General features: G+C 35.3%; 1 protein-coding gene across 2 annotated transcripts in view; it reads right to left on the reverse strand.

Annotated features, from left to right (window-relative positions):
* B3GALT1 (beta-1,3-galactosyltransferase 1) overlaps positions 1–16,333 on the reverse strand; it is an 802,587-nt gene that overhangs the window by 175,262 nt on the left and 610,992 nt on the right. The window lies entirely within an intron of this gene.

Below are 16,333 nucleotides of genomic sequence, written 5' to 3' on the forward strand. Positions count from 1 at the left end.
ATGGAATGGATCAGAGGGAGACTGAGGTAGAAAGACAAATTGGAGGTCAATAAAAAAGTCTAGACAAGAGCTAAGAATGCCTTGAACTAGGGAGGAGGCCATGTGAGTAGAGGGACTTGTATGTTAGAGAGGCTGGGAGGAAAGATGATGCTGACTCCTGAAGGAGCATTGGGGAGGAAAGAGCAGTGCCAACTTTTGATTAGACACTTGGGGCAGGGTGAGGGAGGCTGAGGAATGAATAGAGCCAGAATAACACCAAGATTTAAAAAAAATTATGATCAGTGTGAGAGAAGGGAAGAATGATAATGCTCTTGATAAAAAGAGGGAGATTTTCTAGAAGCTCTTAGGTGTGGGCATTATATTCAGTCTTTCATCTTTTCTTCTGAGAATCATAATCTTTCTAAAAGGGTCATTAAAAGTGCCCACCTCCTCTAAAACACCTTCCCTTTTTTCCTACTTGTTAGGACACTCTTTCTCTTTTCATTTAACATCATCTCCTCTATGCACAAATAGTATCGTCCATTAGAATGTATGCTTCTTGATGGCAGGGTCTTTTCATTTTTGACTCTTTTTATTTAGGTTAATGTTTCACACATAAAAACACATTTATTGAACTTTTGTGGAATTAAATTGAATTCATGAGGTATTCATTCAAATTCTCCCATGAGATAATGAAAGACTCAAAGAACTTCATTACAAGTTGATTTCACAGATAAGTCAGTCTTAGGGTGCAGACCCTATGAGCCACATAGAGGTTTTTGTGTACCAATAAGCCAATTAACTGAACATTTTATTTATTCATCCTAATAGGCAGTTCACTTTAAACATTATCTGTACTTCATAGATGAGAAAAGAGGTCCTAAGATGCAATGAAACTGCTTTAAGATATCTTATTGCTGAACAAAATTACTTTTAGAAAATGCCTTATTATGCTTAAGCCTGTATAATGTAATATGACTTTAAAAATGATGCTGACTCCTGAAGGAGCATTGTCTTGCCATAATTTCAAAGATTTTCCTTAGATGGCTTGGAAGTGACATGGGCCTTGGGCTTCCCAATTGTCCAAACCACTTCTAGATAATAGGCTATTAAACCAAAAATCTTTTCAAGCATATCTCAAAGGAAAAGAAGGGTGACAGAAGTAGATACAACTGGAAGAGAAAAATGGTAATTTGTTTGAGGTCTAAAAGCAGCACAGAAGAATTTCTCATGCTCTTCAAGAAAAAATAAAATCAGGTCTTAATGGAACAAGGCTATTTTTGAATGCTACTAAATGAGGTCAGAATCAACTTTCAATTTTTCTACCATGAATAGATTGGCTACTTCCCAATTATTTCATCATCCTTCTTCCCCTTCCAAGATTTCACTGTCTTTTTACTGAGATGCCACCAAGATCTTAGGGAAACATTTTTCTCTTAGAAGTTCTGTAAGTTTTTAATCTTTGCAAGAAACATCCTAGATCTCCTTTTATTTGTCCTGCCCCCATTCACCATATTAGGAGTTAAAAATGTAGGAATTACTACTTTTCAGGAAGAAGTTGAGAAAAGCCTAACTTTTAAGGAATTACTTAAAAGCTCTCTGACCAATAGAGGTTGGACTTGAAAATCCTTATAAATTTCTTCTTTTGTTCACTCCCATAATGGCTATGATCCAAAGGCCATAGTAAAAGATGATAACTTAATCTAATCTAATACAAAAAGAGTTTAGGGAATTTAATTTGGGTTGAAATTTACTACCACAATATTGAAAAATAGATGGAAATCTGGCCCTAAGGAAAGATCTTTAGTTTCTATCTATAAAGGTAAGGTCATTAATGATTCTACCTTAATAGATAAATATTTCAAACCAAGCGTGCTCAAAGGAAAACCTGACAAAATAAAGTTTGCCAGACAATAGCATATTTCATGGAGGACTCAGCTTTCTTTCCTGGGGAAATATAGTTCTAAAGTATAATTGTATCCAGGTTTAGAATACAACCATGACTTGATTTTGACTGGGAAACAGACAACAACAAGAGTTAAAATGGGTCACATAGTACTCTAGAAGGACAGTTAGGTAACTGATCTTTGAAATCTTTTTTGTCTCTATCCATCTCTCTGTCCTTTTTTTGCTAACTGTTTTGTTACAATTCTGTTAGTAGAGATACTGAACAATTTTGTGTTTTTGCTTGGAAGACATCATGATATTTTACATTATATTTTCCTTTTAAAGATTTTATTTATTTTGAGTTTTATATTTTTCCCCCTAATCTTGCTTCCCTCCCCCCACTCCCAGAAGGCAGCCTGTTAGCCTTTACAATGTTTCCATGGTATACACTGATCTAAGTTGAATGTGATGAGAGAGAAATCATATCCTTAAGGAAGAAAAATAAAGTATAAGAGAGCAAAATTACATAATAAGATAACAGGCTTTTTTCCCCCCCTAAATTAAAGGTAATAGTCCTCAATCTTTGTTCAAACTCCACAATTCTTTCTCTGGATACAGATGGTATTCTCCATCACAGATAGCCCCAAATTGTCCCTGATTGTTGCACTGATGGAATGAGCAAGTCTGTCAAGGTTGATCATCACCGGCATGTTATTGGTGTGTACAGTGTTTTCTGGTTTTGCTTATCTCACTCAGCATCAGTTCATGCCAATCCCTCCAGGCTTCCCTGAATTCCCATCCTTCCTGTTTTTTTTTGTTTTTTTTTTTTTTGAGTTTTTGCTAGGCAATGGGGTTAAGTGGCTTGCCCAAGGCCACACAGCTAGGTAATTATTAAGTGTCCGAGGCGGGATTTGAACTCAGGTACTCCTGACTCCAGGGCTGGTGCTCTATCCACTGTGCCACCTAGCTGCCCCCCCTCCTTCCTGGTTTCTAATAGAACAATAATGTTCCATCTCATACATATACCACAGTGTGTTAAGCCATTCCTCAACTGAAGGGCATTCACTAAATTTCCAGTTCTTTGCCACCACAAACATGGCTGCTATGAATATTTTTGTACAAGTGATATTTTTCACCCTTTTCCATAATCTCTTCAGGGTATAGACCCAGTAGTGGCATTTCTGGATCAAAGGGTAGGCACATTTTTTGTTGCCCTTTGGGTATAATTCCAACTTTCTCTCCAGAAAGGTTGGATGAGTTCACAACTCTACCAACAATGTATTAGTGTCCCAGATTTCCCACATCCCTTCCAACATTGATCATTGTCCTTTCTAGTCATATTGGCCAGTCTGAGAGATGTGAGGTGATACCTTAGAGATGCTTTAATTTGCATTTCTCTAATAAGTAATGATTTGGATTAAATTTTCATATGCTTTGATTTCCTCAGCTGTAAATTGCCTCCATATATCCTTTGACCATTTGTCATTTGGGGAATGACTTGCTTTTTTGAAAATTTGACTCAGTTCTCTGTATATTTTAGAAATGAGTTCTTTGTCAGAAATATTAGCTGTAAAGATTGTTTCCCAGTTTACTATATTTCTTTTGATCTTAGTTACAGTGGTTTTGTCTGTGCAAAAGCTTTTTAATTTAATGTAAACAAAATCATCCAGTTTGTTTTTAGTGATGTTCTCCATCTCTTCCTTGGTCATAAACTGCTTCCCTTTCCATAGATCTGAGAGGTAAACTATTCCTTGATCTTCTAATTTGCTTATAATGGTTTTTTATTTCTAAATCCTGTATCCATTTTGATCTTATCTTGGTATAGGGTGTGAGATGTTGGTCTAATCTAAGTTTCTTCCATACTAACTTCCAGTTTTCCCAACAGTTTTTATTCCAATAGCTGGACTCTTTGGGTTTATCAAACAGCAGATTACTATAATTGTTTCCTGCTATTGCACCTAGTTTATTCCACTGGTCCCCCACTCTATTTCTTAGACAATACCAGACAGTTTTGATGACTGATGCTTTATAATAAAATTTTAGATCAGGTAGGGCTAAGCCACCTTCTTTTTCACTTTTTTTTCATTGAATCCCTGGCAATTCCTGACTTTTTATTTCTCCATATGTATTTATTTACAATTTCTTCTAACTCATTAAAGTAATTTTTTGGAATTTTGATTGGCAGGGCATCATGATATTTTAAATTGAAAGAAAAAAAATTTCAAAAGGATCACAGCTGTGTAGTTCCTAATGAATACTAGTACTTTTCTACAGGACAATCTCATTCTGTTGATAAAAATTCAAGGCCAATTTGGGAACAATCACTCCTCATCAATATTCTTTTTCTTGTGTTTTTGAAGGGCTTCTTTGATCTGACTTGATTTTTTTTTAACCCTTTACTCACTTGGGGGGAAAGGTAATTTTATTAGCTGCTACCTTCAAATAACTGCTATTCTTCCTTGGATTCAGGAATAAACTGTCCTCTAGAATACAGGAATCATGTGTTTGTCCATTTATTTATTCACTCAACCACAAACATTCATTAAACACCTACTGGATGCAAGAATGACACTGGGACAGGAAATGGGGAAATAAAATCAAAGGATCCAAGGATTTGGATACTTAGGTCATGCAATCCAATCTCTTCATTTTACATATGTGCAAACTTAACCCAGTACTTTGTAGTGACTTGCCCAAAGTCAAACAAATATCAGAAGGCTAGAATCTGAGTGACCTCTGTTAGATCAGTTTTTCTTAACACTTTTTGGGGGGTATGTATTATGGCAGTCTGATGAAATTTAAGAGCTCTTTCTCAGTTTGTTGCCTACATTCATCATGAAAGGAAATGCTAAAATTCTGTTAGCAGTTATTAAAAGTAAAGATGTATTTTTCCTTATCTAATTCAAAGATCTCAACATCTCACTATGGATTCCAGTGGGATCCAGGCTAAAATCCTGCATGTTAGACCATGTTGCCTTTCATTATGTAATCCTCATGTTGCTTTATAATGGTCCTTTTCCCACTAATGATGAGAATCACAACTTCAATTTTATAAATACTTGTATACTTCTCAAACACTTTCATATACATTACACCCTGAGTTTTTCAGTTCATTTCTGTCTAAACTTTGCAACAATGATCTGGGCCCATATAAAATATCTTGTCAAAACAATGTCTTCATTTTATTTCTTTATTGATTTTCATCCATTTGTATGTGTATATTTCCAAGTTACAAAGTCTGGGTGAGGAGAACTTTATATTTATATCCATACAGTTTCTGGGTTTGTCTTGGGAGGTAGATTCCCAGGTGTTTAATATTGTCTACAGTTATTTTAAATGGAATTTCTTTTTATATCTGTTGTTATTGGGCTTTGTTGTTCATATAGAGAGAAAGGTGGATGATTTATGTAGGTTTATTTTATATCCTGCTACTTTGCTGAATTTGTTAATTGTTTTAAAGAGTTTTTTAGATGATTTTCTCCGGTTCTCTAGATATACCATTATATCATCTGCAAAGAGTGAAAATTTTGCTTCCACATTGCCAAATCTGATTCCTTCAGTTTCTTTTTTCTTCTCTTATTGATACTGTTAGCATTTCTAAAACTATGTTGAATAGTAATGGTGATAATGGGCAACCTTGTTTCACCACTGAATTTATTGGAAATACTCTGAGGAAAACTTCATTTATTGCTAAACTTTCTAGAGTTTTTAATAGGAATGGATGTTGTATTTTATCAAAGGGTTTTTCAGCATCCATTGAGATAATCATATATTTATTTTTTAAATTTTTTTTAGGATTTTGCAAGGCAAATGGGGTTAAGTGATTTGCCCAAGGCCACACAGCTAGGTAATTATTAAGTGTCTGAGGCCAGATTCGAACTCAGGTACTCCTGACTCCAGGGCCAGTGCTCTATCCACTGAACCACCTAGCCACCTCGATAATCATATATTTCTGTTGGTTTTATTATTGAAATATTTAATTAAGTTGGGTGTTTTCCTAATGTTGAACCATTCCTGCCTGCCTGATATAAATCCAATCTGATCATGGTAATAACTTGCTGTAGTCTCTTTTTTAAAATTTTATTTAATATTTTTACATCAGTATTCATTAAGAAAATTCATCTATAATTTTCTTTGTCTGTTTTGGTTCTTCCTGATTTCAGTATCAGCACCATGTTGGTGTCATAAAAGCAGTTTGATAGAACTCCTTCTTCTGCTATTTTTAAAAATAGTTTATGTAGAATAGGAATTAATTGTTCCTTAAATGCTGGATAGAATTCACTTGTAAATCCATCTGGACCTGCAGATGTTTTCTTAGGGAGTTTATTGATGGTTTCTTCAACTTATTTTTCTGAAATGGGGTTATTTAAGTAATCTAATTCCTCTTCTGTTAATCTAGGCAGTTTGTATTTTTGTAAATATTCATCCATTTCATTCAGGTTGTTCAATTTATTGGCATATTGTTTGACAAAGTAGCTCTGAATTATTGCTTTAATTTCCTCATTGGTGGTTAGTTCACCCTTTTCATTTTTGATACTGGTAATTTGATTATCTTCTTTCTTTTTTAATCAGATTAATCAGAGGTTAGTCTATTTTATTGGCTTTTTCATAAAACCAACTCTTAGTTTTATTTTTTATTTATGAGATCAATGGTTTTCTTGCTTTCTATTGGATTTAATCTCTCCCTTGATTTTCAGAATTTCTAATTTGGTATTTAATTGGGATGTTTAATTTGCTCCTTTTCTAGCTTTTTTTTTAGTTGCATACCCAATTCATTGATCTTCTCTTTCTCTATTTTATTCATATAGGCATTTAGGGATATAAAGTCCCTCCCCCCTCAAACCTACCTTGGCTGCATCTCATAAATTTTGGTATGTTGTTTCATTATTATCATTTTCTTGGATATAATTATTGATTATTATTTACTATTTGATCCACCCTATTTAAGATAAAGTTATTTAATTTCCAATTAGTTCTTGTTTTATCTTTCCCTGACTCATTATTACATGTAATTTTTATTGCACCACGGTCTGAGAAGTATGCATTTATTATTTCTGCCTTTCTGTATTAATTATAAGATTTTTTTGCCCTATTACATGGTCAAGTTTGGTGAAGGTGCCATGTACTGCTGAGAAAAAGGTATATTCTTTTCTAACCTCATTGTTTTCTCTAGAGGTCTAGCATATCTAGGTTTTCTAAGATTTCATTCACCTTCTTAACTTTCTTCTTCTTTATTTTGTTGTTAGATTTATCCAGTCCTGAGAGAGGAAGATTGAGGTCTCCCATTATTAAAGTTTTGTTGTCTATTTTTTTCTTGTAATTCACTCAGCTTTTCCTCTAAGAATCTTGATGCTATACCAAAAGGTGCATACATGTTTAGTAATGATATAGCTTCATTTCCAATGGTGCCTTTTAAGAAGATGTAGTTTCCTTCCTTATCCTATTTAATGAGATTGATTTTTGCTTTTACTTTGTCTGAGATTAGGATCACTACCCCAGATTTTTTTACTTCTGCTCAGGCATAATAAAATTTTGTTCCAACCTTTTACCTTTACCCTGTATGTATCTCTTTGCTTCAAATGTGTTTCTTGTAAACAACATATTGTAGGATTCTGCTTTTTAAATCCATTCTACTATCCCTGGGACAGTTTTTAATGGGACAGTTCATCCACATTCACATTTACAGTTAAGATTAATAATTCTGTATTTCCCTCTATACTATCTTTCTCCATTCATCTTTATCTCTTTATTTTTCCTTCACCAAAATTTTACTGACTTTCTCCTTAACTTTCAGTTTATTATACCTTATACCCTTTTATCAGTCCCTTCTTCCCTTATGTTTCTCTGTTCCCAGTCCTCCCCTTCTCTGTAGATTAATTCAGATTTTTAAACCCAAGTGGGAATGTATTTTATTTCCTCATTAGGCTAAATCTATTGAATAGAATTTACTCAATATTCACATTCTCCATTCTTTTCTTTTAAAATTATAAATCTTTGTACCTCTTCCCTTGGTGCTCTAATATTATTAACCAGGTATCATCAACAACAGTTTAGTTATTCAATTGCTTGATAAGCTCCTATTGTTATCAAGATATCATCACAGATTGTTTACTTGATAGCTTAATAAGCAGCATTGACTCAAATGGCATCAAATTATAATTATAATCATTTTTTACCTTCCCCCCCCCCTTCAAGTATTTTTCTAATACACACAATCTTCCTCAGGAGCCTAAGTTTCATCCAAAGCCATATCATTTCTTGAACTATTTCTGTCCCTCCAACCAGGTCTATTTTCTTTCATATTTCACCTCCCCTCCTTCCCCACCGAAGGTATTTAAGACCTTGTTAAGTGGTCCAGAGCTTATTGTCTCTCCCACTTTACCCCTACCTCCCCCACCTAAGGTACTTAATACCTTGCTTAGTGAACCAAGGTCTATTGTGTTTCCCACTTTGCCCTCCCCTCTCCACCCAAGGTACTTAACACCTTATTAAGTGAAGCACCAGTTAATTCAAACCCTAATCTAATTAACTGAAAGGATCAGGAAGATCTCTAAGTACTTCGAAGCTCTTGAGGTCTCACTTGAGAATCTGATTATAAGTAACAGAGACCTGTCTCAGGTCCTTGAAGTTTATGAAAGCCTCATTAGACAAGGTGCTTAGCATCTTGTGATTTAAGTGAATCAAGGTATAATGAAATACTTAAGTGAAAATTACTCCTGCTTTTGTTTTTTTTCTCAGACATAGCAATGTGATCTTGGACCTCTTCAATTGAGAGACAAGACCCAATTAAACCTTCTAGGTTCATTCTCTTCAACTATATTCTACCCTCTAATTATTCTTTGAGAAGTAAAGTTCTAATGAGTTAGAATTGTTATATCTTCACTTTTAGGGACCAACATTTGTTTAAAACAGTTTTGTTTTTTCAGTTCCCTTTTTCATTTGTCTTTTTTATGTAACTCTTCAGTCATGTATTTGGTGATCATATTCTCTGTTTAGTTCTGGTCTTTGTGTCAGGAAATTCTGGACATCCTCTATTTCATTGAACATCCATCTTTTCCCCTGGCAGTATATGCTGAATTCTGCAGGGCAGTAACATTCTACTCTCTTAGCTCTCTGAAATATGCTAATCCAGGTCTTCTGATCTTTCAATGTTGAGGCTGCTAGGTCCTGTGATAGTCTGATTGTGTTCCCTTTGTATTTGAATTGTTTTCTCCTTTTTCTTTTTTCTGTAGTTTTTGCAAGACAATGGGGTTAAGTAGCTAGGTAATTATTAAGTGTCTGAGGTCACACTTGAACTCAGGTACTTCTGACTCCAAGGCTGGCACTCTATCCACTGTACCACCTAGCCGTCCCTTGAATTGCTTTCTTTTTGCTGTTTACAATATTTTTTTTATTTGAGGGTTCTGGAATTTGGCTATTATAGCCCTTGGGATTTTTTATGCTGGGGTCTCTTTCTGGAGGGGTTCAATGGATTCTTTTACTTGTTATATTATCTTGTTCTATTAGATTGGGGCAGTTTTCTCTTATAATTTCTTGCATGATATTTTCCAGGTACTTTTGTTGGTTCAGGCTTTCTAGTAGTCCAATGATTCATAAATTGTCTCTCCTGGTTCTGTTTTCCAGGTCATTCATGTTCCCTAGAAGTACTTTATATTTCCTTCAACTTTTTTCAGCCTTTTTTTTGTTTGATGGAATCTTGTGGTCTTGAAGATTCATTGGTTTTTAGCTGTTCAATCCTAATTTTTAGGATTTTATTTTCTTCAATTACCTTTTGTGTTTCTTTTTTCAAAGGTGTTAAATTCTCTGGTCAATTTTTCACAGTTTTTCTGCATGACTTTCATTTCCTTTTTTCCATTTTTCTTCTTCCTCTCTTCCTTCATTTAAAAAAGATTTTTAAGCTCTTCGATGAGCTTTTGTACTTGAGTCCAATTTATAGACTGTTTTGATACCTCTCCTGTGAGTAATTTTTCACTATTTTCTTCTTCAGACATGGCATTGCTGTCATCTTTATCTGTGAAATATTTTTCTACAGAGAGCGCTCTTTTAGCTTTTTTTTTTGCTCATCTTTGTTGTTGTAGTTCTGCTCATGGGGTATATGGAGCACAGATCCAAGCTTTTATTTTGCTGGGACTGGAGTCTGATGTTGCTGGCTTGTTGTTGGTGAGGATGTTGCCTATGCATTCTAGGCCTTGCCTTTGCAGAGGTTTTTTTTCTTTCTTTCCTCCTTTAGGTCCAGGTTTTGACTTAACAGAGGATTGTTCCTGACCCAGTTCTGTCTTTTACCCTGGTATTTTCAGGGTTCAGACTTTCCTTAGAATTGGAATCCTCCCAGCTGGCTTGCTATCCAGCTTCTAGGAACTCTGTTATTATTAAGCTGTTGTTACCTGGATTGCACTAATGGCTAAAACCCTCAAGCTGGCTTTCTCTGCTCTCCTGCCTCCTGGACTTTTCTGCCCCTTTCCCCCAAAAGAGAAAGACCTTCAATGAAGATCCTCCATGATATCTGCAGTTGAAAACTTCTTTGAATATATTTTTTTTTCTTGGTGGGATCTGTAGCAAGAATGTTAGAGTAGAGGCTTCATTTATTTTTGGTAGGGAAAGGCTCCAGGAGTCTGTTAGCTTTGCCCCATCTTGGCTCTGTCCCGGAAGTCAATGTCTTAATTTTTTAAAACACATGAGTGGGTATTGATAGTACAATCAGCAAGAAGGAGAGGGGGGAGGGGGAGGGGGAGGGGGGAGGGAGAGGGAGAGGGAGAGGGAGAGGGAGAGGGAGAGGGAGAGGGAGAGGGAGAGGGAGAGGGAGGAGAGGGAGAGGGAGAGGGAGAGGGAGATTGCATCAGACTTGGCATCAGCAAAATGGTTCTTTCCATGTCAGATGATTACTTCCTTTAGGACCTTAGTGAAGTAACTTTTCTGCTATGACACTTGGTTTCTTCATTTGAAGATAACCTGAGAGGAAAAATAACATCTACCACACAGGGTGATTGGTAGGATCAAAAGAGTTGATGTATCACTATGTATTATTCTAATAATAATGGTAGTAGCAGTTTTTATAGCATTTTAAGACTTGCAAACTATTTTACAAATCTCTCATTTTATTCTCACAATCACTCTGGGAGGCAGGTGCTGTTATTATCTCCCTTTTATAAATGAGGAAACTGATGCACAGTGAAGTCAAGTGACTTGTTCAGGGTCACACAGTTGGTAAGTCTGTGAGACCAGGTTTGAACTCATCTTCCCAACTCCAGGTCTAGCATTCTGTCCATTGTGCCATCCATCTGACTGCTAGTTGGGAGCTGTTATTTATTTCCCTTGGTTAACTTCTCTCTTCGTGTTGCTAGGAGCAACATGAGTTGTCACAGAACTTTTTGGCTACTACTCTCTGGCAGAGCCTATTGGCATATACATTGTCTTCTCTAAAGTCAAGAGGAGTCCAACTATCTTTTCTGGAATTTCAGATGCTAGAGTTAATCAGCTCCAAGGAAATGTACTGAAAAAGTCTGATTTTCATGAATTCATTAACAAGTTCATTGTAATAAAAAAAAAGTAAAATTTGAAATAACTTGGGCCTTTTAAAAACTTGGACCTTTTATTGTAGATTCCCAAGCTGACCCAAGTTACTATGAAGCATGGTTTTTGAAATCTGCAATTTTTTTTCTTTATTCTGTAGGTGGATATTCTTCTACTGGCCCAAGTGGTTATTGTATTTAATATTGTTTTCTCTTCCCTGGAGACAGGGAGCATTTTTTGCAAAATGAAAGGGATGCACTAAATGACCTCAAAGTTTCCTTTCAGCATTAAGTCTATGTTCATGTCACAGGTACATCTCTCCACTGAGACATGGATTCTTTTATTTCTTTTAAATATGAAATGAAGAGTAAAAGCAATTAGTTGATCTAAAAGAAGGATGAGAAGAGAAATTGTAGGATAAAGAAAAAATCGAGGAAAAAAGAAATTGCTAAGAGCATGAAGAAAAGAGAGAAGGGAAAAAGACTGATCATTTGGGAGGGATAGACAAAGTAGCTGAGGATTCAAATTTAGAAAATAACATGAAGAAGCAAAAATATCTTTCATAGAGATAATAGCCACTAAAATAAACATCCCTATGGACTACATATTAGCTTAGAAAACTACATATTAATATTATTTATATTTTATTGAATTTTTATTTATTTTGTTAAATATTCTCCAATGATATTTTAATCTGGTTTGGTATTCCAGGAAGTATTTTAGTATCCTGGGAAATATATCCTGGACTATGTATTTGACATCTTGTTACCGATTCAGAAGGACAAGTTTCCCCAGATCTAGGTTTTGAAGAATGACTTCTCTTTGGTAAAAAAGGAATACATGAATACATACATTTATATATATGTATGTATATATACAAACATGGGTTCTTTTGTAATTTCTTCTCACTTTTCTGAGAACCTTTAGTATATTATATACATATACATACATATATATATATATATATATATATATATATATATATAGAGAGAGAGAGAGAGAGAGAGAGAGAGAGAGAGAGAGAGAGAGCTTAATTGAGCTTTAGAGGGAAGAACATAGAAGAAACCCAAATTTTTCATCGAAGTGGTTTTGGGTTCAGAGATCTAAGTGCAAATCATGATTCTGACACTTACTACTTGTGTGATGTTTCATAAATCACTTCACTCTGGCTCTCAATCCCAGAAATGAAATGATTAAATAGGAAAAATGTCCTCAGGCATCCCTTCTATCTTTGTCTATAAATAAGATATTTTGATTTCAAGGTAAAGTCTAAAACTGTTAGTGGATCACACCTGCACCTTGCAAGTCTCTTTGATATTTCTGGGTGATTAGTAAGTCATTAGTCATTAGTCAGTCATTTCAAAGGACATTGTTTACTGTATACATCTGTCCATCTATCCATCTATTTCTCTATCTATCTGTCTGTTTGTCTATCCACATGTGTCCATCCATCCATCATCCATCCATCCATCCATCCATCTATGCATCCATCCATCCATCCATCCATCCATCCATCCATCCATCCATCCATTTATCATCATCAATCTATTTAGGTTAATATAGGGAGAAAAAAACAACTCTGTCCTCAAAGCACTTGCCAAATGACTTTAAAATGACTGTAACTTGATGCTCTGCCTTAGTGGAAAGAGCAGTCCAAAGATGAAGATTGTTGAGAGTGAATTAAAAGGCTGCTGCTATTTTCTCCTTTTGACCTGGGTAGACATTCCCTGTCCCAACATATGCTTATCTTCTTTACTGAAATGCACTAGGAAATGCTATTATGGAGCGTCCCCAGCACAACTCCCTGAGCTCATGCTCTGAAATCTATTTAGCAGCCAAGTATTTTATAGACTCATAAATACAATCTCAGATGTCAATAAACCAATTAGGAAAATTCCTGTTCTGTGCACAAGAGGCATCATGGTTGGATAGATGGCTGGTTGCTTTGGGATTCAGTATCCTGAGATGATCTTTCCCACGGTGCCGCTGATTCACTTTGTAACCTTGAATTTGGACTGTGTCTTAGTTCCTTGGTTTTGAAAGCTGGATAGAATTTCTTAGGTGTAAGCAATGAATGGCAAAATGCCTAATGATCTCATGTCAGCTCAGCTGGGGTAGGGTTCCTATTCGCTGAATTTAGCTCAGGTTATCTCTGGAATGGCAGGGCATTTCTAAATCTACTAACAGCTCTCAGGATCTTGTCCCTTGTCTTTAAAAATGGGCTAGGGATTTTCCCCAGTAAGTACAGGAGAGTTCTAATTGAAAACCCTTAAGTTTTTTTCTTCCACAGTGACCTGATCCAAGCATGGCAGCCCATGTTGATAACTGAAGAATATTACTTAAAAACAAAACAAATCATAAACCAATGACCAAAGTTGTGCTGTTAAATACATTGTGCAAATGTAACTCAATGTGGAAAAAGCAAGTAAATGGTAGGGAATCATGACATGTAGGTAGTAAAGATGACCTTAGCTGTGAGACCTTGGACAAATCACTTACTATTTTGGTGTCCTGGTTTTAGAAGGGATCCAATATGAATTCTGCCTTTGATATAACTGTGTGACTCACAACACACCATTTCAACTGTTTGACCTAGTATTTTTTTTATTTTATTTTTATTTTTTTACTTATTTTTATTTTTTGCAAGGCAATGGGGTTAAGTGGCTTGCCCAAGGCCACACTGCTAGGTAATTATTAAGTGTCTGAGGACACATTTGAACTCAAGTATTCATGACTCCAGGGCTGGTACTCTATCCACTGTACCACCTAACTGCCCCCTAGTATTCATTTTTTTGCAAAAGGAAAGGGATGCACTAAATGACCTCAAAGTTTCCTTTCAGCATTAAGTCTATGTTCATGTCACAGGTACATTTCTTAGTAATCTCACAATGTACTTTTAAATAATAGATGTGGAAAACCTTCAAATTATATACAAAAATAATCTTATTCTAGCACTTCCAGAATGATAGGGAAGATGTATAGGCTTCTCTTTTAGCATTTATAATGTTTCAGAAATATGAACCCCATTATTATGGATTCTAAATATGGGTCATGGCTGTGTCTACTCCCTTTTTATTGGTTGTGTTTGTTTGTTTTTTACTTAAAGTTAAATAATCATCATGATTTTTTTTTTACCCTTTACTGAATTGAGTGACTCATTGACAGACCTTATAGGAAAAAACCAGTTGTTCTGGCATTGAGGAAAGATGGTCTTAGCCTTCTGACTGCTGTCATATCACATGTCAGCAATGGTTGTCATGCTGCAGAGACTAGGATGTTTCTCTCTGCCACCACCACTATCAGGTTAAGTATTTCCTGGGGAAATGAAATCTTTGCCAATCACATTACTTATATCCGTGACACTTTAGAAGCTGAACTTAACAGAAAAAGACCTAGCAGGATGTAATTTTGACCATCTGTTGAAAGTTGAAATGTTATTGTCTGGTGTTTTAGCTTTGCAAATCTGAAGTTTCAATTTTTAATTATATAACTGTCCTTTTGTAACTTTATCTTTTTATTATAGCAAGATGAACAGAGTAGATTTTGCTGAAAATCTTACCATAATATTTTATATCATTAAAACTGTGTCACATGTCTAGCCTATCTAAAATTTCACCTTTTTTTAAAATGCATTCTCATTTTGCTCTATTGTCTGAGCTGACTGGGTTTAGAGAGGAATTCACTTTATAAGTGTCTGCTTCAATTATAGTCATTTTACATTTTTTTTTCATTATTGCATAAGGTTTCTCATTGTTCTATGACTTTTCTTGGTGGTTATTTTGTGTTCACAGTGAATAGCACTTCATATCTGAGTATACTTTGTACTTAAAATGAAGTAACAGGTAGATCCATAATGTACTATGTTAACAGTTGAGCACTGCAAGTCTAACAAAGGAAATTTATCAATTCATAGTTGTTCAGAAAGCAAAGTAAAAGATTATTTCAGGAAGGAATTGAATTATTGGTGGATAGGATAGAGAGGATCTGAACCAAGGCAGAGGATAGTAAGAGTATGGGAGGGGATGGGAAAAGTGAGATAAAAAGGAGAAACAGGGATGGGAATGAAAAATTCTGCTCAAGTGCACAGAAACACCTCCTATATTGACACTGGAGCATCTCTGACCATGAAGATAGAACTCAGGATGCAAAATATCACCTGGGACAAAAGGCAGCTCTAGGAAGATCCAGGATATATGGAAGGATACAATAAATATTTAGGAAGCATCTACTATGTGCTAAACACTGAATTAAATACTTTATAAATATCTCATTTTATCCCAAGAGAGGAAAGATACAGAGAGAAATTGTTTGACGTTGAACTTTTCTAATCATCTGAATCTCAGCTTCTGACCTTTGTGGGAGAAAATATTGCTTGTCAACTCATAATCTTCTCAAGTTGATTTAAGATATAATATAGTACATGAATGTAAGATGTCATTTTTTTAAAAGACTTTTTGTAAGGCAAATGGGGTTAAGTGGCTTGCCCAAGGTCACACAACTAGGTAATTATTAAGTGTCAGAGGCTGGATTTGAACTCAGGTACTCCTGACTCCAGGGCCAGTGCTCTATCCACTGCACCACCTAGCCGCCCTCTAAGATGTCATTTTTAAAAATCACTAGAAATGGTCCATAAAAGTGAGAAAAGAATGCATTATGAGTGAGATTTGGGAGCATTCTAAATTGGAAGGTGTTGCAGACAACATTAATAATTGAATAAGAGGGCATTAAATTTGGGATTAACTAAAAAAAAATAACGAAATGAGATCCACCCTGGAAAAATTAAAAATGATAATATGCTTAGGGGAAAGCACTTGGAAATCAACTCAAAGAAACCTAGAGAGCAATATTGTTGGTGAGAGACTCAGTGTTGATAGCAGGCAGGATAACAGATTTGAGCTTTTACACTATAATGCAGCAACTGAAAAGGCCAATTCTATTTTGGGCTTCCATAAAGAGA

This window comes from Macrotis lagotis, chromosome 1, assembly GCF_037893015.1.
Source record: "Macrotis lagotis isolate mMagLag1 chromosome 1, bilby.v1.9.chrom.fasta, whole genome shotgun sequence".
In the NCBI taxonomy this organism is placed as follows: domain Eukaryota; kingdom Metazoa; phylum Chordata; class Mammalia; order Peramelemorphia; family Peramelidae; genus Macrotis; species Macrotis lagotis.